This window comes from Marmota monax, unplaced genomic scaffold (genome assembly GCF_021218885.2).
Source record: "Marmota monax isolate L192 unplaced genomic scaffold, Marmota_monax_Labrador192_F-V1.1 WCK01_AAM20220418_F8-fsc00033, whole genome shotgun sequence".
Lineage (NCBI taxonomy): Eukaryota > Metazoa > Chordata > Mammalia > Rodentia > Sciuridae > Marmota > Marmota monax.
The window spans coordinates 5408693-5433072 of NW_026694282.1; the positions used below are offsets into that span (position 1 = coordinate 5408693).

The 24380-nt window shown below is 40.3% G+C and overlaps 1 long non-coding RNA gene across 3 annotated transcripts; it reads right to left on the minus strand.

Annotated features, from left to right (window-relative positions):
* Nucleotides 1-1528: 1528 nt before the first annotated feature.
* On the minus strand, nt 1529-22483 carry LOC124108777 (uncharacterized). Of its 3 annotated transcripts, XR_006856775.2 has the most exons (5): nt 22425-22483; nt 18673-18866; nt 15212-15322; nt 7166-7247; nt 1529-2874 (listed from the first exon to the last, which is right to left on the minus strand). It is a non-coding gene; the product is annotated as an uncharacterized LOC124108777 (long non-coding RNA). The 3 variants fall into 3 exon arrangements; XR_009228862.1 differs by lacking the exon at nt 22425-22483 and having other exon boundaries at nt 18673-21566; XR_009228863.1 differs by lacking the exons at nt 7166-7247; nt 22425-22483 and having other exon boundaries at nt 18673-21566.
* Between the last annotated feature and the right edge of the window lie 1897 nt (nt 22484-24380).

The following is a 24380-nucleotide window of genomic DNA, read 5'->3' on the forward strand; positions in this document are numbered from 1 at the left end:
TTCTGGCTTCTTCAGGCTGAGAAGATTTACACATTGAGAAACACAGCATTCAAACCAGATTCTCTCTTTACAGAGAGAAAAGGCAGTTGAGTTATTTGCCTAAGGCAGCACAGCTGGCAGAATCCCAGGTGCCTGACTCACAGCCTTTCTACAATGTTGCATTGTTTCCAGGGTGCTACAAAAAATAGCTCAGTCTGCTCAGCCACACTACCATGTAGGCACAAAAATACAGCTCAACAATCAGGCTCTATTTCATCTAATCATTTTGCCTAAAGAATTGCCCTCCAGCTGGGCATGGTGGCACACTCTGTAATCCCAGCAGCTTGAAAGAGCTGAGGCAAGAGAATTGCAAGTTCAAGGCCAGTCTTAGCAATTGAGCAAGGCACTAAGCAACTCAGTGAGACCATTTCAATAATAAAATAAATAAATAAATAAAAAGGGTTGGGGAAGGAAGGAAGGAAGGAAAAGAAAAAGAAAAAAGAATTGCTTTTGATGATTTTATTAAGATCTAACTCAACTTTTGTGACCAGTTCCCAACACTAGAAGGTTCCCGTCTTCAAGTCCTGATGACCACAAGAACATGATTTTTGAGGGGCTGGAGCATGAACAGTGTTTGCTTTGCATGTAGAATAGTCTCAGTCTTGAGTAACCTAAGCAGCTCTTTTGAGGTCCCAGCCCACTATTTGTACATGTCACTGACAATCAGGGCCTAACCACAGGAAAGTCAAAGTGGGCAAAGCATTTGTGAGTGTTTTACTCACAAATTCTCCCTAGAGAATCTTACTTTCCTACTTTCTCTAGGCGCATTAATATTCTTTATCTGCTCTAAGTCTTTCTGCAGCAGTATTTCCTACTCACTCCAACCTAAATAAGCCTTTGTTCATATATATATATATATATATATATATATATATATATAGTTGTAGTTGGACACAATATCTTTATTTTAATGTGGTGCTAAGAATCGAACCCAGGGCCCCACATATGCTAGTCAAGTGCTCCACTGCTAAGCCACAACCCCAGCCCTCCCGCTTTGTTCTTTTTTTAAAATATTTTTTAGTTACCCACTTGAATCAAAGTGTGGAATATGATATGTCAAGAAATTTGTAATGTTTTGAACAACCAATAATAAAAAATTAAAAAAATATATTTTTTAGTTGTCAATGGATCTTTATTTTATTTATTTCTATGAGGCGCTGAGAATCAAGCCCAGTGCCTCACACATGCTAGGAAAGCACTCTACCATTGAGACACAACTCCAGCCCAAGCCTTTGTTCTTGCAACTAAAAAGTCAAAAGGCATTTTACAAATGAGTTAAAATCAAAATATTGAAGACTAGTTTATTTAAGCCCCTCACCTAGAGGCATTTCTTTTTCTTTTTTCTTTTGGTTTTTTTAATTGTGAAGCTGGAAATTGAACAAAGAGCCTTGTGCATGCGAGTCAAGCACTTTATCAACTGAGCTACATCCCCAGCCCTCCTAGAGGCATTTCTAAGTTAATTGTATATGTATAATAATTATCATCATTATTATTATTTGCAATTGACAAAATATATTCTCATGCAAAGCAGGAAGAACATGTTTTTGTGATCTGACTCGAAGGTTATGTCACTTGTCCAAAATTACCTACTGTTTAAATACTATGTTGGATCAAAGCCTGTCTGTAATCTTGAAGGCAAAGTTCTTTCAGTTATATCAACCTGAATGTGAGGGGTTGACAACTAAAGGCCCCTGGTGAATGTCTGTTGAGTGAGTATTGAAATAAAAAGTAACAGCAAATGAGGTAGTGAAAAAGAAAAAAAATAAAACTTAGGTTTATTACTTTAGGGGACCAGAAGGGAATTGTTCTCAGTAGACATGGAAGACTATGAGAAATTAAGAAAGCAACTCCCCCAACACACACACACACACACACACGCACACACACACCACACTCATACCATAAACTCACCCCTTCTCCCATATACTGCCCATGTGTCAGTCCTCAGATTTAATGGCTTCCCAAAGGAACCTGTTAATAACATGTTTGTTTCTTTCTTGCTTGCTCTTTCTCAAAAATTAAGAATCACAAGAGAGTGCCTGGCCCCTTGGCTCAGCAACTCAGGAGGATGAGGCAGGAGGATCCCAAATTTGAAGCCAGCCTCAGCAATTTAGAGAAGCTCTATGCAACTTAGTGAGACCCTATCTCAAAATAAAAAATAAAAAGAGCTGCAGAAGTGCCTCAGTGGTTAAGTGCCCCTGGGTTCTACCCCTGACAGACAGACAGACAGACAGACACACACACACACACACACACAAAATCCGCAAGAGAGCCAGGTGAGGTGGCAAGTGGTACACAGGAGGTTGAGGCAGGGTGCCTAGAAATTCAAAGCCAGCCTGGGCAATTTAACAATACTCTGTCTCAAAGTTAAAAAAAAAAAAAAGAACTAGGTATGTGTAAGGTCAGGCAGCAGCGACCAAAAAGAGGCAGATTTTAGAAGGCCGCTGGAGGAGGCTTTACTGAGATTTCGCTTGGGGTGGGGGCAGGGGGACAACACCTCTCAGACCAGCAGAGTAAGAAGAGGGTCTGAGGAGAAGCGAACAGGGTTGGGGGGGGGGGGTGGCTCCACCAGACTGGAATGTTTATTGGGCTTAGGGCAGGAAGGGACAGCTTGGGACAGGAAAAGGGTTTTTTAGAGTCCTTTGTCCTACTGGAGTTGGTGGAGGAACTGGCTAAGATCCAGGATTGGCCTGGAGACCCTGCTGATTGACAGGCGGTTCCCTCAGTGCCTGATCAGTGTTTCTTTCCTCCAAGCAGGCTGCTTGGTGCTTTGTTCCTAAGTCACCTTCACCTAACAATATGTAGCTCAGTGGTTCAATCCCCTGGGTTCCATCCCTGCAAGGAAAACAAAGGAAAAAAAAAATGATAAGAGGTACAAAACCTATTAGCCTAGGTAGATTTGCTAGAGATACACAGGAATGGGAGAAGGGAGGGAAAAAGTAAGTGGCAATTGTCAAAAGAGCCCCTGACTAGGAATTTATCCAGAGGTACCAGTCTCCTTTCATATGGGACACAGTGTTAGGCAGAAAGAGACCTAACACTGTGTCCCGTAGATTTGCCAGCACACATTATGTTCGTGTTGCCAGAAACAAACTGATCAAGAAACAGCAACATCACTTGCTTGAAAGAGGAAGAGAACTCGAAATTTTATTTTACGCTGGCAGGCTCAGAGGAAAACAAAACTCCAATTCTGAGCCTTGATCCACAGTTTCTCACAACATTTATAGGTTATTTGATATCATCTTAGACCCATCTATCATTGGGGATTTTTCCTCTTTTAAAAAAATTTCCTAGTCTACGAGGCTGAAGGCATGTTCACAGAAACAGATAAGAAGAAAGGGCTCTTTTCACAGGCATCTGTTACATTTCTAGAGGGAATAATCAGACTCTTAGGGCAATTATTTATGATCCAAAAGGTAGGGACACATGGTTAATTAGGCTTCCTGGAGAAAGGCTAAGAGGAGGAGGAGAACTGACCCTTTCCCCAGGCATTGGTTTCTGACCATAATATTTTTGTAATTTCATTTCACAACCAGGTCTGATTTTGCCATCACAGTCCCAAGTCCACACATGCATACAAAAGCTGCTCCAAGGATCAGTTGACCAGTATGTATATGATTTTCCATAGGCAGTGCTAGGCCAGAAAGGGCAAAAGGACCCAAGTACACAGGTGCATGCCCTCAATTTTCACATAAGGCAGACTTAACACTTGCTCCAAAGGCACAACAGCTACACAAAACAATGGGCCCAAAGAGTATAGTTACTTGTAGCTCCAAGGTTCCTGACTCTGCAAGCCCCGTCACCTATGTTGGTGCATTTTGGCCCCTAGCCACCTTGGCCATTTCTCTCTCTCTCTCTTTCTCTCTATCTATCTATCTATCTCTCGTATGTCACCCTTTTTCTTGCTGTTCCCTTACCTCACAATAAACCTGCCTTAAACACTATCTGTGCCTCATTGTATAACTCAGCGTCTGCACTAGGGTAATATCCTAATCTTAGGCAAATTATACCCAAGGACTATGAAACAAATCACAGTGCTCCACAATCAACTATCAACTTCTGGTAACAAAAATGACAATCCTAGAATATTAGAACAGGAAGAGTCCCAATTGATTATCTAAGCCCACTGGATCACCATTTGCTTCTTTGTGCATAGAAATGAACTGGGCCCAGATTATCAGCCAAGAAAAGAAGAGGTTGGAACCAAATGTGGCAGTGCACATCTATGATCCCAGCTACTCTGGAGGCTCAGGCAGGAGGATTGAAAGTTGGAGGCCAGCATGGGCAATGTTGTGAGATCCTGTCTCAAAATAAACTAAAATAAAGGCTGGGACTATAGCTCAGTGGTAGAGTGCATGTTTAACATGGGCAAACCTCAGCACCACAAAAAAAAAAAGAAAAGAAATATCAAAGCAAATGAATTTATTATCTGCTTCTCAATCTACAGTAAATAGGAAAGTTTCATTTTCATATAGAAACATCATCTCTATCCCTAAGTTGAAGTAAGAAAAGAAAACATTTCTCATATAAATTACGTATTTTTTGAAACTTGTTAATGAATGGGGATTTCAGAAGGAAATATAAAATATTAATTGTGGTTATCACTTACTAGGATTACAGCTTCTTTTTATTGTCTGTATTTTAAATTTTATTTAATTATTATTATTATTTTTGTACTGGGGATCTAACCCAGGGATGCTTTACCACTGAGCTACAACCCCACATCCCCAACCCGTTTTTATTTTTATTTTAAAAAAATTTATTTATTTATTTTATATCAGGGATTTAATTCAGAGGTGCTCAACCATTGAGCTATATCCTCAGCTCTTTTTTGTATTTTACTTAGAGATAGGGTCTTTCGGAGTTGCTCAGGGCCTTGATAAGTTGCTGAGGCTGGCTTTGAACTCACAATCCTCCTGTCTCAGCCTCCCAAACTGCTGGTATTACAGGTGTGTGCCACTGTGCCCAGCATTTTTTTTTTTTTAAAGGTTTCTTGCTGGAAACAGTTCAGTGGTAGAGCACTTGCTCAGCAAGCGTGAGGCACTGGGTTCATTCCCCAGCACCACAAAAATAAAAATAAAAAGGTCTCTTGCTATGCTGCCCAGGCTGGCTTCAAACTCAATCCTCCTGCTTCAGCCTCCCATGTAGCTGGGATACTAAAGATGTGTGCCACCAGGTCCAGCTTTGATCAGTATTTTCTAAGCTGAATATGTATTACCTATTGAAAGGATAAGAAGTTGTGTTTTTTTTTTAAGATGACGTGAATTTTCTAAAATGTTTGTTGTTGTTTTTAAAGAGATGAGGTCTTGCTCTGTTGCCCAGGCTGACCTAAAACTCTTGTGTTTAAGTGCTTGTCCCAGGCTCTTGAGTAGCATGTGTCACAGCACCCAGCTAAATGAAAATTTTTATTAGATTGTTCTTAATGCTCGAAAAACCAAACAACTAACCAGAGGAGTCAGTGATGATTGGTAAATTCTAGCTCAGAACTTTATTCTAGAGTCAGATGTGATGGTACACACCTGTAATCCCAGCAATTTGGGAGGCTGAAGCAGGAGAATTGCAAATTTGAGGTCAGCCTCAGCAATTTATTGAGACCCTATCTCAAAAAAAAAAAAAAAAGTATGGGGGATGGAGTGGGTAGACAAGGGACACAGCTCAAAGATAAAGCTCTCCTAGGCTTTATCCCTCATACCACAATAAATAAACAAATAAATAAGTTATTGTAGAAGTTAGTAACTGGGTGCAGCTCTTTGTCCTAGAAGATCCTACCACAAGCTTTTACATGTGTATCTGAATTACAGATTCTTAAAACGGCTCTGAGTCTTCAGTTAGGGAGTCGCAAACTGAAAGTCTAATTCATGAATCAAAACAATCTCTTGCTAGACACAGAGGCACACAACTGTCATCCCAGCAACTCAGGAGGCTGAAGCAGAAGGATTGCAAATTCTAACAAAGTCTTGGCAACTTATCAAGACTCTATCTCAAAATAAAAAATAAAAAGCGCTGAAGATGTAACTGAATGATTGAACACCCCTGGGTTCCATCCCCAGCGCGGGGGAAAAAAAACAAAGCCTTCAAATGTTCTGTAAAAGTATGGGTGTGTGGATCAAACCCAGGGGTGCTTAAGCAGTAAGCCATCTTTTATTTTGAGACAGGCCTTGCTAAATTGCTAAGGTGGCTTTGAACTTGTGATCCTCCTGCCTCAGCCTCTAGCCAGAAATCCTCTTGCTTCAGACTCCCATGTCACTAGGATTATAGGTATGTGCTACCATGCCCAGCTCCTAGTCATTTTCTAGGCCTCTAACTGCTTTATCTAAGGAACATAAATCCCAAAAGCCAGCACCAGTCCCTGGAACCACAAAACACACGGTTTTACTTTCATAAGGATTCCAAGATTAAACTGGAGGTTCTCAAGCAGTTGCTTACAAAAATATTTCTCCTCAAGCTATCACTGCAGGATACCCTTGCTAGGCATCAAACATAGGGTTAAGCTGGGCATGGCGGCACACAGCTGTAATCCCAATAACTCAGGAGGCTGAGGTAGGGGGACTGTGAGTTCAAAGCCAGTCTCAGCGAGGCCCTGAGCAACTCAGCAAGACTCTGTCTCTAAATAAAATATAAAAAGGGCTGGGGATATGGCTCAGTGGTTGAGTCCCCTGGGTTCAATCCCCAGTCCCTCCCCGCCAACCAAAAAAAAAAAAAAAACAGGGTTCCTGCATTCCTGAGAACCTCAGGGGTGCTTGGGCAGAAACCATACCTAGGCCATCATGCTTTGGTTTTTTTGTGTGTTTTGTGTTTGCTGTACTAGCACCCAGAGGTATTTTACCACTGAACTACATCCCTAGTCCTATTTATTTATTTATTTACTTACTTACTTACTTTTGAGACAGGGTCTCTAAGTTGCTGAGGCTGGCCTCTAGAGTACCTGGGATTACAGTTGTGTGCCACTGAACTCAGTTTGCCTAGCATATCCTTCCCCCAACACACACACTTTTTATTGGTGCAGTATAGTTGTACACAATGATGGATTTGTCGTTACATATTCATACATGCACATAATATAGCAACATAATCCAGTAGCCAGTATCACTCCCCAGCACTTCCCCTGACCCTCCCAATTTCTTACCCTTTGGTCTCTTTCCTCTACTGATCTCCCTTTGATTTTCATCAGATCTGCCGCCACCTTTCCTGTCCTTCTTCTTCTCTAGCTACCACATATGAGAGAAAACACAGGTCCCTTGATTTCTGAGTTTGACTTATTTTGCTTAACATAATGTTCTCTAGTTCCATCCATTTTCCTGCAAATGACATCATTTTGCCTAACACATTCTTGACAGGTGAGAATATGAAGATCATAACCAGTCCTTGTTTGTTTGTTTTATGAACTTGTGGGTAGATTCTGATTAGAGCATACTGTGACTACATTTTAACATATTCATGTTAAATAAATTATGTGGTTAATTCATACCATACTTTCTACAAAAGACAAAATCAAGGACTGAAAAATGTTTCCCAGAAAAGGGAAAGAATAAGACTCCAAACAGTTGACAGTGGTGATCTGGGGTAGATGGGTGGGGATTGCAAAAAACTTCTACTTTTCATATAATGTATTTATTACAATGTTTGAAAATGTTTAGTGAGTTTGTATTTCTACTTTTGAAAGCAGGAAGCATCACAGAGAAAAGCAGCATGCCTTTTGTCTTATCAGTGAATCAGATATTAGCATCTTTAGCTAATGTCATACTTTATTTTATCTTTGGTGCCATGGATTGATTCCAGAGGTACTTAACCACTGAGCCACATTTCCAGCCATTTTTAAATAATTTATTTAGAGACAGGTTCTCCTTGAGTTGCTTAGGGCCTCACTAACTTGCTGAAGCTGACTTTGAACTCGGGATTCTCCTGCCTCTGCCTCCTGAGCTGCTGGGATTACAGGCATGTGCCACCATGCCTGGCTCATGTCATACTTTTTTGAGATATTCCTGAGGCCTGCAAGAATCTCTAACTGCTGTCGCATTCCCTGAGAAGATTTGGCAGCTCCTTACCAATCTTCTGAATGGCAGGAAGACATTCAGATTTGAATCTGGGAAAAAGTAAAAGCCCCGGGGCTTCCTTTTCTTGTAACTCCTTCCCCTAGATCTGCAGCAACAGTCATTACCATCAGAGTGAGCAGTTTCCCTGGGGGGTCCTCTTTGATTCCCTCACCCCCATGAACACTTTGCTTATGGTTGATTCCCGGGCCTCTAAGAAAAGCCTAAGGCCACAGAGATATAACCTAGTATTGTTAGCGACAACAAACCTCATGATTAATCAAAGTAGTATCTTAGAAGTAGAATGTTAGTTAGAATCCTCAAATTGAGTGAAAGTTGGAGGTGAGGTGAGGAACTTTTGTGCTCCTGGGGGATGCCAACTGTTTAGCACAGTATACATTGTCAAAGACCTGTTTTCCATAATGCCCCTAAAACAATACTCTGTATTCAAGGAGGTCCTGCCAAATGTGTGGCTGTCCCAGGGGGATGCAAGAGACATAAAATTCATGACCTCTGCTCCTGAAGAACTCAAAATATATTTTTAGTATATGACATCTCTCACTGTTAATGAAGGGGCAAAGTAATATTGCATGTGTCTGGGTGTGTAAGCTACTGGCTTCTCACTATACTAAGACCAGCTCATCACTCATCTGCTACAGACAGTTTCTTGAGGACATTCTTCATTAAGTATTTCTGCTTAAGCTCTTACTTTAGTCCTCTGCCCTTGGCACTCTCCTCCTCTGCAGCCACCCTCCTGCCCCACTAGGAACATATGAGCAGAAGCTAAGCTATTATAATGCTCTGGTCTAATGCCCAGGAGGGCTTCTTTCACACAACCCAGCTTGTTCCAATTGGTTCAAAACCCTCTCCACCATCCTTGCTCTGAAGTCCTTCTTCCACACATCACATCAGGGTCAATCACTGTTAGAATATTGGCCCCTAAGGGGTTCCTGCTTCCTTTTCCAGCCAAGCACACTTTAGGAAGGACGTCCTAATTTTTCTGACAAAAGAGTCCATTTAGTCAGTTAGAACTCCCAAGAGAGGGTTGGAAACTCTTGCAATAGCACAGCCAGCCAGCTCGCTGCCAGCCAATTCCAGGAAGAGCCCAGAAGTAATAGTCAGTCTGCTGGTTTCTCTGCCTTCTCCCCACCCTTCACTGCCAAACTACGAGGGTTACATACAAACAGAAATCCCTCTGGCCTGCATAAATTCCCAGAACCCCCTAGGATGACTATGTAATTACAATCCTCTGTGTTAGATTAACAAAGACAATGAAAAGTGAAGACAGAGAAGGGAAAAGGACAAATTATTAAACAAAAAAACAACAACTAAAAATCTCTAAATTTGCATTAAAACCAAATAGAAAGCTTTATGAAACTGAGTTTTTAAGTTTTATATAATTTAATATAAAGCAGAATTACTTTATTTTTGTTTGTGGCACTGGGGATCAAACCCAGGGCCTCAGTGCATACCAGGTAAGTGTTCTACCACTGAGATGTACCACCAGCCACAGAATTAAGTTTTGTGTGGAGGTCAGTACTAGAGATTGAACCAGGAGTCCTCTACCACTGAGCTATATCCCAAGCCCCTTTTATTTGGGGGGGGATGTGTCAATTTTTAACACCTATAGTCCCAGCTACTCAGGAAACTGAGCCCAAAAGTTTGAGGCCCCCTTAGGCAACAAAGTGAGACATTTTTCTCTAAAAAACATTTCTATGCTAATGTAATATGCCAGATGTAATGATATGTATCTTATATTTTAACTAAAGCATCAAAAATGACAACAAAGAAGGAGCGTGGTGGTGAATGACTGTAAGCCTAGCAGCTTGGGAAGCTGAGGCAAGAGGATCACAAGTTCAAAGCCAGCTGCAGCAATGGCAAGGCGCTAAGCAACTCAGTGAGACCCTGTCTCTAAATAAAATACAAATAGGGCTGAGGATGAAGCCAGTGGTTTAGTGCCCCTGAGATCCCCAGAACCCTCCCCCGCCAAAAAAATGACAACAATGCTGGGAGCAGTGGTGTACACCTGTAATCCCAGCAACTTGGGAGGCTGAGGCAGGAGGATCACAAGTTCAAAGCCAGCCTTCAGCAACTTAGTGAGACTTTGAGCAGTTTAGTGAAACCCTGACTCAAAAAATTAAAAAAAAAAAAATTAAAAAGGTCTAGGATGTAGCTCAGTTGTTAAGCACCTCTAGGTACAATCGCTGGTACCATAAGTAAATAATAAATAAATAAATAAATAAATAAGGATGTGCCGGACTAGTAACTCAAGTTGAAGTGAATTTCTCAAAAAAAAACAATATAGTACATTGATTAAAAGCACAACATGTAATCATTAAGATCTACATTTGATGCCAAAACAGTATTAAATTTTCAGGAAATGTCTTTAACAGAAAATGGGAGAAAGCCAGGAAAAACTACCAGAGTCATCAGTCTGTGATGCAGGTCTTTCCCTGAATTGAGAAAAGAGAAAAGGAAGGGTGGGTGGGTGAGTAGAAGCATGTTAGATCAGTGTGCTCTAAAAAAAGTTCAGGAAGACTGTTGGGGAGCACTTAAGTCCTCAGAGGAACCCCAACATCTTGAAAGAATGAACTGAATTAATATCTGTGCCGCAACAGTCACTGGCCAGGAGCATTTGAGCTAAGGCCAGGGGACCTCAGTCATTTGCTCCCCACAGTGGGAAGGACATCTCAAGTGTGTCTCATGGTCAACATACTCAACTGTTTCCTCTTCAGTGAAACAGGACAAAATCCTTTGCCTTCTTACCTCCCAGGGAAGTTGTCTGGCTCAGAGGAGGTAATGTTTATGAACATTTTGTGAATTGTATAGAACATATAAAATATTATTCACACAGAACTATACCCCAGTTACAAGGTATAACTCTTCTTTCCCTTCTGTCTACTTCCTTTAATGTAAACCTGCAGTCTGCCCCTGAAACCCTCATTCTTCTAAGCTACCCAACCAGGTTACTTCCTGAGCCCCACCTTATCTGGAAAGCTATGAACCAAAGGAATGGGAAATGCAGTCCTTTGGTTCATAGCTAAGACTGTCCTCAAATATAGCATGCCAGCTGAATGCTGATAGGTCAGTCCAACCCTGCAATGTCACATCACAAAGCTGGAACTTGACTTCTTAGGTAACCAAGAGCCATATATATAGCAGCTTCATTTTTACCACTTGGAAGAGAGGCAAACTATTAGACTTTGGGAGCCTTATGATTTGTCTATTATTTTATGTTTAAATGGGTAAATATGTACACATGATCTGATGTTCAAAACTTACAAAAGACAACACAGTGAAAGGTCTCTTTTTCATTCTTGTCCTCTAGCCACAAAATTCCCACTCCCTGGAGGCAATCAATACTCTGTTTTTTGTTGTTGTTGTTGTTTGTTTGTGTGTGTGTGTGCAGATATTTAACTCAGGAGTACTTAAAACACTGAGCCACACCCCAGCCCTTCTTTATAACTTATTTAGAGACACGGTCTCCCTAAGGTGCTTAGGTCCTTACTAAATTGCTGAGCCTTGCTTTGAACTCACGATTCTCCTGATCAACCTCCCAAGCCACTGGGATCACAGATGTGTGCCATCCTGCCCAGCTGAGGCAGTCAATACTATTATTTTTTCTTATGTATCCTCATAGACAAGTTTTATGTGTATCATTTATAAAATAACTTGTTAAGCTGTTAAGAAAAAATTCTTATGTGAATCTGCAATATGTATACGGGGTAAAAATGGGAGTTCATAATCTGTTTGAATCAAATGTATGAAATATGATATGTCAAGAGCTTTGTAATGTTTTGAACAACTAATTAAAAAAAGAAAAAAAAAGAAAATGGCAAAAAAAAAGAAAAAATTCTTCAGAAAGTGATTCACTTCCTCTTTAATATAATCATGGGTACCAAATAGAGTACACAGAGTCTAATCCACATAATTTCAGTTATCTTATGTTAGACAAAGGCACCAAAAATGTACATTGGAGCAAAGATAACCTCTCCAACAAATAGTTCTGGGAAAACTGGAAATCCACATGTAACAAAATGAAATTAAACCTCTATCTCTCACCATGCACAAAACTCAACTCAAAGTGAATCAAGGACTTAGGAATTAAACCAGAGATCTTGCACCTAATGGAAGAAAAAGTAGGCCCAAATCTCCATCATGTTGGATTAGGCCCCAACTTTCTTAATAAAACTCCTGTAGTGCAAGAATTAAAACCAAGAATCAATAAATGGAATGGATTCAAACTAAAAAGCTTCTTCTCAGCAAAAGAAAGCATCAGTGAGGTGAATAGAGAGCCTATAGAATGGGAGAGAATCTTTCAGATAGAGCACTTATCTCTAGGACATATATAGCACTCAAAAACCTTAACACCAAAAAAACAAATAACCCAATCAATAAATAGGCCAAGGAACTGAACAGACACTTATTGGAAGAGGATAAACGATCAATCAACAAACATATAAAAAAATATTCAGCATCTCTAGCAATTAGAGAAATGCAAATCAAAACTACTCTAAGATTTCATCTCACTCCAGTCAGAATGGCAGCTCTTAAGAATACAAACAACAATAAGTGTTGGCGAGGATGTGGCATAAAAGGCACACTCATACATTGCTGGTGGACCTGCAAGTTGGTGCAGCCAATCTGGAAAGCAGTATGAAGATTCCTTGGCAAATTGGGAATGGAACCACCATTTGACCCAGCTATCCCACTCCTCAGTTTATACCCAAAGGACTTAAAAACAGCATACTACAGGGACACAGCCACATTGATGTTTATAGCAGCACAATTCACAATAGCTAAATTATGGAACCAATCTAGATGCCCTTCAGTAGATAAATGGATAGGGAAACTTTGGTATATATACACAATGGAACATTACTCAGCATTAAAAGAGAATAAAATCATGGCATTTTCCAGTAAATGGATGGAGTTGGAGAATATAATGCTAAGCGAAGCAGGCCAATCCCCAAAAACTAAAGGCTGAATGTTTTTTTTGATATGAGGATGCAGATGCATAATGGTGATTGGGGGAGGGAGCATGGGAGGAATGGAGGAACTTTAGATAGGGCAAAGGGGAGGGAAGGAAGAGAGTGGGCAAGGGAGTAGAAATGAAGGTGGAATGAGTTAAACATCATTACTTTAATCATGTATAAAACATGTATGGTGTGAAAATACTTTGTGTACAATCAGTGTCTTGAAAAATTGTGCTCTATATGTGTAATATGAAATGAATTGCATTCTGCCATCATGTATAACAAATAAGAATAAATAAAATCAAATCAATAGGGCAGGCTATAGCAAATTCAGCAGTAAAGTGCTATTGAAGAGGATTTCTTTATCTTCAAGTTTTTACATTTCCCAAGTTAAATAAATATAGTTATTTTGAAAAAAAAAGAAAGAAAGTGATTCACTATTCAAATTAGGATATTACTTAGAAACACTATTTAGTTCTAATTGTCTCATTTCAAAAATCCTGAGAGGTAGGAAGCATTTTTTAAAATGTTTTATTAAGATGATTTTCAAATAGCTAGATACAGAGGCACACACCTGGAATCCCATAACTTGAAAGGCTGAGGCAGGAGGGTAACAAATTCAGGGCCAGCCATTAAAATTTAGCAAGGCCTTATGCAATTCAGCAAGACCCTGTCTCAAAATTTAAAACAAAATAATAACAACAACAATAATAATAATTTGAAAAAGGGCAGGGAATACAGCTCAGAGACAAAGTGTCCATGGATTCAATATCTTGTACCACCCCCTCTTTCTTTCTTTCTTTCTTTCTTTCTTTCTTTCTTTCTTCTTTTAATATACAGGGATGTTGAAAAAATTGCTCATTGAACATCCATACACCCACCATCTAGATTCTATGATTGGTAATTTGCTGTATTTGCTTTAGTCTTTATTGTTATTATTCCTATTTTACTGCTGACAAAGCTATGCTAAGTGTTAATATTTATTTCAGAAGTTTCCTGGGCTATCTTGCCCCTTGCTTAATCATTTCAATTCCAGCATTATTTTTCTTTTTCTTCTTTCTTTCTTTTTTTTTTTTTTTTTTGGTACTGGGGATTGAACTTGGGTACACTTAACCACTGAGCCACATCCCCAGCCCATTTATTTATTTATCTATTTATTTTAGTTTTAGGTGGGCACAATATCTTTATTTTACATTTATGTGGTGCTGAAGATCGAACCCAGGGCCTCGTGGATGCTAGGCGAGCACTCTACCACTGAGCCACAACCCCAGCCCCCCCTTTATATATATATATATATATATATTATTTAGAGACAGGGTCTTGCTGAGTTGCTCAGGGCCTTGCTAAATTGCTCAAGCTAGTTTTGAGCTTGAGATCCTCCTGCCTCAGCCTCCCAAGCTGCTGGGATTTAATTCCAGCATTTCAACCAAGGTCTGAAGAGATTAACACTCCCTGGGAATTTACAAGTGGTTTCTTGTGTCTGACTATGGTCTCTAGATAAGCCCCAGAGAGCTCTTGTCTTATTCACTTATAATTTCCCTACCCTAGCAACCTACTGCTGCTCTTCTCCCTGATAATCCTTAGCCAACCTCGTTCTCCTCAGAAGCATGGTAGTTTTTAGACACAAGAGGAAAGCAGGCCGGGCATCCCAGCAGACCCATTCATCTTTCTTTGTCTTAATAGCCTATGTATACAACTAATAGCTTTCCTTTTTCTTTTCTCTCAAGTCTCAACTATTGAATACCCCAAGTGTAAATCTTTAACAGCTGTTCTCCTAATGAAGTTATTATCAATGTTACCCTCATGTGCTCACAAGAATGGTTTCTTAATAGTGTATAAACTTTATTATATGCCACTGGTGTGTACCAATGATCTTTCTAGAACAGTGCTATCCAATAGAAGTTTCAGTCAGCAGTGAGGGAAATGTTCTTTATCTGTGCTGCCCATATAGGCATTGGCCAGATATGGCTGTTGAACTTTGAAATGTGGATGATGTAACTAAGTAATGGAATTTTATTTACTTTTCATGAATTTAAATTTATGTAACCACATATGGTCTTTGCTATCATATTGAACAATGACACTCTACAGTCTTTTAGTGGTATCTTTCAGTAAACTTCATTTTTTTTAAATAAAAAGAGTAATACACCTGCTACTTTGACTTACCTTGTAAACAAATGATTTAGCAAATGTTGCCTGGCATTTCCTTAATTCACAAGAAATAGGCTCCTCAGGGCATTTCCAAGGAACATTATCTGTTAGATACCTTAGTAGAACCTGCAAAAGGATACAAAAATGAAATAGCAGTAGTGTCAGTCCTTATTATTTTTTTTTCCTTTGGGTACCAGGGATTGAACTCAGGGGCACTCAACCAATGAGACACATCCCCAGGCCTATTTTGTATTTTATTTAGAGACAGGGACTCACTGAGTTGCTTAGCACCTTGCTTTTGCTGAGGCTGGCTTTGAACTTGCCATCCTCCTGCCTGAGCCTCCCAAGCCGCTGGGATTACAGGTATGACACCGTGCCAGGCTTCAATCCTTATTCTTAAAGAGCCTACATTCTATTGGAAGAGAAAAAAAAATTGTAAACAACTAAGTGTACAATATGGATGTTGCAATGTGATCTAAGCAGAAAATCAGATATGCCATGCCTTGAGGACACAGCTAAAGAATCAGCTTTTACAGAGTGGGATGTGGGGGCAGGGGAGTTACTACTGCAAGGAAGCTCTCATAAAGAAGGTGGCTTTGTAGTGTTGGGATTTCAGGTGTGCACCACCACATGGGGTAATGCCCACTCATTCTTGAAAACTTGTTCCACTACTTGGGAGGCTGAGGCAGGAGTATCACAAGTTCAAGGCCAGCCTGGGCAAAATTTTTAAAAATTATTTTGAGGGGTGGGGGAGTACAGGGACTAAACCCAGGGACACTTAAGAACCGAGCCACATCCCCAGCCCTTTTTTTATTTTTTAATTTTGAGACAGGGTCTTGCTAGATTGCTTAGGGCCTCACTAAGTTGCTGAGGCTGGTTTTGAACTTGTAATCCTCCTGCCTCAGCCACTCCAACTGCTGGGATTACAGGCATACTCAAGACCCTAGTTTATTTATTTATTTTTTTTAATATTTATTTTTTAGTTGGACACAATTTCTTTACTTATTTATTTTTATGTGGTGCTGAGGATTGAACCCAGGCCTCGCATGTGCTAGGCGAGTGCTCTACTGCTGAGCCACAACCCCAGCCCCAAGACCCTAGTTTTGATCCTCAGTACCAAAAAGGGAGAGAAAAAAAAAATGAGTAAGTGGTGGCACATACCCGTAATCCCAGCAGCTCTAGAGGTTGAGAGAGAAGGATTGTGAGTTCAAAGCCAGCCCCAGCAATTTAGCAAGGCCCTAAACAACTCAGTGAGACCCTATCTCTAAATAAAAAATACAAAAAAAGGGCTGTGGATGTGGCTCAGTAGTTAAGTGCCGCTGGTTCAATCCCTGGCACTACACAAAATAAAGAGTAAGTGGGGCAAAAAGCCAGGTGTGATGGCACATGGCTGTAGTCCCAGCAATACAGGAGGCTGAGGCAGGAGGATTACAGGATTGAGACCAGCCTTAGCAATTTAGCAAGACCCTGTCTCAAAACAAAATAAATAAAGAAAAAGGGCTGGGGAGGGCCAGGCGTGGTGGCACATGCCTGTAATCCCAGCAGCTCCGGAGTCCAAAGCAGGAAGATCGCTATTTCAAAGCCAGCCTCAGCAACAGCAAGATGCTAAGCTACTCAGTGAGACTGTGTCTCTAAATAAAACACAAAATAGGCCTGGGGATGTGGCTGAGTTTAGTCCCCAGTACCTAAAAAAAAAAGGTGGATTGGGGGGCTGGGGATATAGTCCAGCGAGTCTGGGACAGAGAGTGTACATGGGAAGGCCGTAGGAGATGAGGCTAGAAAGGCAGATCAGGGAGGACCTTGGAAGGCACGTCAGGGAGGCAGGTGAGCTGCTGCAGCTGTGCAAGGGAGTGACTTGCAGCAGAAGTGATGATAGGCAGAACTGGAGGGTTAAAGGTGTTCTCACCAGGACTGCATGGGCTTCCGCAGCCATGTGGAAGATGGATTAGAGAGGGTTTGATGCAGCATTCAAGACAGATTTAGGAAGGACAGATAGCTTAAAAAGAAGAACTAGTTTTGTCTGGTTTTGATGGAAATTCTGAAAACCCTAGGAAGCCAAGGGGGGTTCTTCTGTCTAAAGCCTGTCTCCACCTGCCTTACACTGGAGGTCGTTAATGATGGCATCTCTAGAACACAAACCTATCCCAGGAATAGTTTGGCTCCCTTTATCTGCTATTTTGCCCTCTATACAAGGATTGTGGCACTCACTGAAATGTTCTCAACTATTGATTGTTAATATTGTTCTTTCCAGTTAGGTGATCATGACATTTTGAAACATCATTAAATTGGGGTACACTGTTGTGACAGCTGATTCTCTAAGTCAGCCCTGTCAGTTTGGAGCTTAGGTGGTAGAGGGTAGAGGTAGCAATAGGTAGGATAAAAAGATAAGAAAGGCTCTTTGAAGCAGATGGGAAGTGCCAGTCACAGTAACAGAGATGGAGGTCTTTGTTTCCCAACAAGTGGCACAGTGAGTGCAAGGAGTTTGAATCTCAGTTTCCCTAATAGCTGTGTTACCTTAGGCAAATTACTTAACAAGTCTGTACTTCAGTTTCCTTACTTATAAAGTGATGATGATGAAGAGGATCATTTTGTTGATGATGATAACAAAAGAACCTACCTCGTGAGAGCATTTCTTTTGGTATGGGGAATTGAACTCAGGAGCACTCAACTACTGAGCCACATCCACAGCTCTTTTTTGTATTTAATTCAGACACAGAGTCTCTTTGAGTTGCTTAGGGCCTTGCTAAATTGCTGAGGCTGTCTTTGAACTCACTATTCTCCTGCTTTATCCTCCAGAGCTGCTGGGATTACAGGCCTGAACCACCATACTGGGCTTGAGAGCATTTCTTAAAGGGCTTAGTAGGATAATACCTACCTTGAGGTAAGGGCCCAATAAGTATTCATTATTATTAGTGCTACAGAACAACAACAAAAAAGGAGACAAATGCTGTTTTCTCTGGCTGAGATGGAAAACAGTGGTTTTATCCTTGAATGTATGTGCTAATAATGTTTATGAAATATTTAAATATATTGTATATCAATAGAGTAAAAAAGATTATTAAGCCAACCTGCAATACTATTAACAATTACAATAAATCAGATATCTAGGTGAAAGTTCATAGAGGAACGTGTGCCACTGCAACACAAACCAGAGCAAAGTTCAGAGCTAGACAGCGTGGCTGAGTTATTCATCCATCTGATCATAAGACCAGTTAACCTTTTAGCACCATGAGGTGGACATAAAATTTTAACAGGAAATGACTCAAGTCTAGAGCAAAGTTCCCACAAAGAAAAGTTGTGCAAGACAAAACGACCCATGTGGAGTGTCACACACGATAAGGTGATGTGTTGCTCAAGATGCTGGTGTGCAGTCAACCTTTGCAGCAGTCAGATGGTTGTCTTCCTTCAGGAAAAGCTTTCCACTTGCCCTAGATGGACACTTTCGCCTTTTGGGCGACTTCCCAAAGTACACTTACCTAAGCCTGTAAGTAAAGAGAAACTTGTTCAGGTGCTCTGAGTTTATCATTCTTCTTTCTTAGACTCCCACATCAGGGTCATCCAAAGGTGAATGAGGTTCCCAGAGAAGATCGCCTGAGGACACTGAATATTTCTGAACTCTACTTCACTCTTCGGGAGTGGCTTCACCTAGAGCTGGAAGCTGAGCTCACAGCTCACAGGGGTTAAAGCACAAAGTATGCTGATAAAATTGAGAGGAGTTAAGAATCAGCTCAAAGCAATCAACAACATATTGAGAAGCAGAGTGGTGTGGAGGATAAGTGGCTTAAAAGTCACACAGATCTCGGTTATAACACCAGCTTTCACCTTTGCAAAATGGCTACGTACAGTCAGGCACACTGGCACAACCCAACATGGTGGTGCAGCCTGTTATCCCAGCAACTCTGGAGACTGAAGCAGGAGGACTACAATTTCAAGTCCAGCCTGTGCAACTTAGTGAGACCCTATCTCAAAATAAAAAAATAAATAAAGGGCTAGGAGTATAGGTCAGTGGTAGAGAGCTCCTGGGTTCAATCACCAGTACCTAAATAAATAAATACATAGTAAGTTGCAAACTGTATTCATTCTACTATGCTATAGAACTCTGGAACTTATTTATCCTATTTAACTGTATTTTGGGGGAGTTACTGGCGATAGAACCCAGGGGCACTTTGCCACTGAGCCATATTCCTAGCCCTTTTCATGTTTTATTTTGAGACAGATTCTCACTAAGTTACTGAGGGTCTTTCCAAGTCACTGAGGCTGGTCTCGAAGATGCTCCTGTCTCAGTCTCCCCAGTTGCTGGGTTTACAGATGTATGCCACCACATCTGGATCTAACTGTATTTTAGTACATGTTATCCAGCCTCTCTCTATCTCTGCTGTGTCCTACCCTTCATAGACTCTAGTGTTTCTTTGGAGTCCACTATTCTACTTTCTCTGTTTTTATCCTTTTTAGTTTTTTTGGCTTTCTGAGCTTGGCTCATTTTATTTGAAATAATGTCATTCAATTCCAACTATGTTTGCCAGAAATTATAGGACTCATCCTTTTTTTAGGGCCAAATATTCTATTGTGTGTATATATACCATAGTTTCCATCCATTGACAGCCACTCGTTTGACTCCATAGCTTGGCTTCAGTGAATACTGATGCAATAAACACAATAAACATGTGAGTGCAGCAATCTCTTCAATATACCAACTTCGTGTCCTATGGATACATGCTGTGACATTTAAATTGTGAATGTCCTGCAAAGACCCATATAGTTGCCAACCTGTGGCACTACTAGGAGTGGAACGTTTGGTAGGTGGGGCCAAGCAAAAGGAAGCTGGGTCATTGGTGGGCTGTGTCTTTAAAAGAGATATTAGGAGAAAAGATTAACATTAAACAGATACATGAGGTGGGATGGAAAGGGAGAGAAAAGGGAAATTGCATGGTAATGGAGGGAGTCCCTCATTGTTATACAAAATTACATATAAGAGGTTGTGAGGGGAATGGGAAAATAAACAAGGAGAGAAATGAATTACAGTGGATGGGGTAGAGAGAGAAGATGGGAGGGGAGGGAGGGGGGATAGTAGAGGATAGGAAAGGTAGCAGAATACAACAGTTACTAATAGGGCATTATGTAAAAATGTGGATGTGTAACTGATGTGATTCTGCAATCTGTATTTGGGGTAAAATTGGGAGTTCATAACCAACTTGAATCTAATGTATGAAATATGATATGTCAATAGCTTTATAATGTTTTGAACAACCAATAAAAAATAAAAATAAAAAAAAAATAAAAGAGATATTAGGATTCTAGTTCCTTCCTCTCTTTGCTTCCCAGCTTCCATAAAGTGAGCATCTGCTCCACTATGCTGTCCAGCCATGATGTACTGGGCTACCATAGGCCCAAACCAGCAGTACCAAGTGACCATGAACTGAAACATTAGGAACTCTAAGCCAAAATACATCTTTCTGCCTTATAAATTGATTATCTGAGATATTTTTGTCCCAGCAATGGGATGTTAATACACACTCAGTAGTAGGTTTGCTGGATCATATGGTAGTTCTTTTTAGTGTGGTGAAGACATTCCACACTATTTTCCATAATGGCTACATTAATTTGCATTTTTACCAATAGTGTGTATGGATTCCCCCCTCTCTGCAACCTCTCAAGCATTTCCTTTTTTCTATTTTTTTTTTGTTTGGAGGGGGAGTTAGGGATTGAATGCAGGGCCTCACTAATGCTAAGCAAGCACTCTACCACTGAGCTTTTCTAAAATTTTAATTTGAGACAGGATCTCACTAAATTACCCAGGCTGGCATCAAATTTTCAATCTTCCTGTTTTAGTCTCCCAAGTCACTGGGATTACAGGCATGCACCACTGTACACTGTACATGGCTTGGTGTGTACTTCTTTTATTATGAAGGAGATTAGGAATCTTTTCCCGAATGGGAGAAAAGTGTTTGTAAACAAACACAGTACAAAATCACTATGACAGTCAGGCATGATGGTGCATGCCTGTAATCCCAGCAACTCAGGAGGCTGAGGCAGGAAGATTACAAATTCGAGGCCAGCCTCAGCAATTTAGCAAGACCTCATTTCAAAAGGAAAAAAGAACTGGGGATGGAGCTCAGTCATGGAGTGCTACTAGGTTCAATCTCCAACACCAAAAGATAAAACAAAACAAAACCACTGTGACAAAAGATTCTTATATGCCGAGTGCACTTGTGCATGCCTGTAATCTCGGTGATGAGGGAGGTTGAGGCAAGAAGATTACAAGTTTGAGGTCAACCTCAGCAATTTTGCAAGGCTCTAAGCAACTTAGCCAGACCTCATCTCAAAATAAAAAATAAAAAGAACTGGGGATGTGGCTCAATGGTTAAGCAACCTCAAGTTCAATCCCTGATACCAAAAAATTAAAAAATAAAATAGAGTAAAAGCAATGAGGATATAGCTCAGTGCTAAAGCACCTCTGGTTCTTCGGTGCCTTGGGTTAGGAAGGAAGGTCAGTGAAGTCTCTGCATGTGAGCTACCTCCTCTACAGATGAAGGATGTGTAGCAACTCTGTGATAGAGTACACTGAACCTTGTATGTAGTAAGTCAAATGCCGGACAACTAGACATTGACTTAAATGACAAAATGAAGACATTTGGAGAACACATATTTTGAATGGCTGAGGGGATTTTTGGTTATATTAAGAAAGACACTGGCACACAAATATCAGTACCTAACGAAATAAAACACAGATTCAGACAGTGGGACTGGGTCAGCCCCAGAGGACCATCCAGGATCTTCATAAGGTTCATCTGGTTTCTTCCACTTTCTAGATGTTGAGCGACCTCTAATGGCCAAACAGGGAAAATGTCTATTATTTTTATATTTATTTGCTTGTTTTTATTTGTATTTATTTTTATTTGTTCTTTTTAGTTTTACATGACAATAGAATGCATTTTGATATATTTGAACAAGCATGTAATATACCTCATTCTAGTTAGGATCCCAGTCCTGTGGGTGTACGCAATAGTGAGAGTAACTGTGGTGTATTTGTATATGTACATATGAAAGTTAAGTCAGATTCATCCCACTGTCTTTTCCTATCCCATCCCACCTCCCTTCCCTTCATTCCCCTTTGTCTAATCTACTGAACTTCTATTCTTTCCCTCCCACCTTGTTTAGGGTTAGCATTCACATATCAGAAGTAGTCATGTTTAAGTAACCACATACACAATTTTAATAGAAAGCTTACCTCCAGATTAATGGAAAGATTGAGTTATATCTCTTCCCTGTAAACAAAAGGGAAAACTGAATAAAATAAAGATAATTAATTAATGTGGTGTGATGCACTGAATGAAATGAGGGAGAGCTGGGCGCAGTATCGCACACTCGTAATTCCAGGGGCTCCAGAGGCTAAAGCAGGAGGAACACAAGTTCAAAGTCAGCCTCAGCAATTTAGCAAGGCCCTAAGCAACTCAGCGAGACTCTGTCTCTAAATAAAATATTAAAAAGGGCTGGGGATGTTGCTCAGTGGTTAAGCACCCCTGGATTCAATCCCCACTACCAAAAAAAGAAGAAGAAATAAAGAAAAAAAAAGGGGGGGGGGCGGCAGGAAGATAGAATTAGAACACCTTAGAATACAATCTCTTCACTTTGTCAATGAGGAAATTTACTCCCAATGAGAAATGATTTTCCAAAAGTCACATAGCTAGTGAGTTAGTAATGCTTTGATCTAGTTATGATTTTGCTACAGTGAATAGGAGAATAGTGAATATTTTCCCTTACATTTGTAAAGGACAGAGGACAAAGACAAATACTTTCTGGGACTAGGTAGGTGGCTCAGTAGTAGAGCTCTTGCCAAGCAGGTGCAGTCTTTGGGTTTAATCTACAGTGGGGGAAGGGGAGATAAATACTTTCTTTTACTTATTTTTTCTTTCCTTTTTTTTTTTTTGTACTGGGGATTGAACTCAGGGGCACTGGATCACTGAGCCACATCCCCAGCCTTATTTTGTATTTTAGAGACACCGTCTCACTGAGTTGCTTGGGGCCTTGTTAAGTTGCTGAGGCTTTGAACTCGAGATCCTCCTGCCTCAGCTTCCTGATGGCTGGGATTACAGGCATGTACCACCATGCCCACCTTGTGTGAGTTTTTTATTATTATTTTGTAGGACTTTTTCTGATATATTAAAACCCATGAATTTATAATCTGAGGAATTCACAAACTCCATATCTATAATATTTAAGACAATGCAGTCAGTTACTAGGCATTAGGCTTCTGGCATAGGATATTTGATTATTTTTAGTGGACTACAAAGGAAAGTTCCTGCAATGCCAAACTATATTTCAAATATCCCATGCAAAGTTTTGATCTTTTTTTTTCCTGAAAACTTAACAGCATTTTATTTGATTAACTATAGACACATCATGGGTTAATTTAACCCCTCTGAGATACAGTATTAACAATGCAAAATATTTTTAAAGTTTTTTTGATTGTCTTAATTTTTTATTTATATATGACAGCAGAATGCATTACAATTCTTATTACATCTGTAGAGCACAATTTTTCTGGTGTATACATAGTATATTCACACCAATTTGTGTCTTCATACATGTACTTTGGATAATAATGATGGGGCATGGGGTAATTAATGATGGTGGAATGTGATGATCATTATTATCCAAACTTTTAATCTTTATAACCTAAGAATTGCTTCCTTAGTTTTTGTCTTTGTGTCATATCCTGCAACAGGCAAAAGTGGGGTAAGTATCAAATCATACCATTTTTTCAGATGGACATGATATCTTTATTTAATAATTTATTTATTTTTATGTGGTGCTGAGGCTTGAACCCAGTGCCTCACATGTGCTAGGCAAGTGCTCTACCCAGAGCTACAGCCCCAGTGCAAGACACATCATTTAATTAGCCAACCCTTAAATGCTTACTGATTCCCTTAAGTATGCACACCATCAAAGGGGCTGCAGGACTGGGCATGGTGGCACATGCCTATACTCTCAACAGTTAAGGAAGCTGACATAGGAAGATCACAAATTTGGGACCAGCCTGGGCAACTTGGTGAATCACAATCTCAAAATTAAAAAATAAAAAGACTAGGGATGTAGCTCAGTTGTAGAGCGCCCCTCAGTACAATGCCCAGTACCGGTGGAGGTAGGGAAGGACTGTGGGGGACACAACACTGTTCAAAGCAGA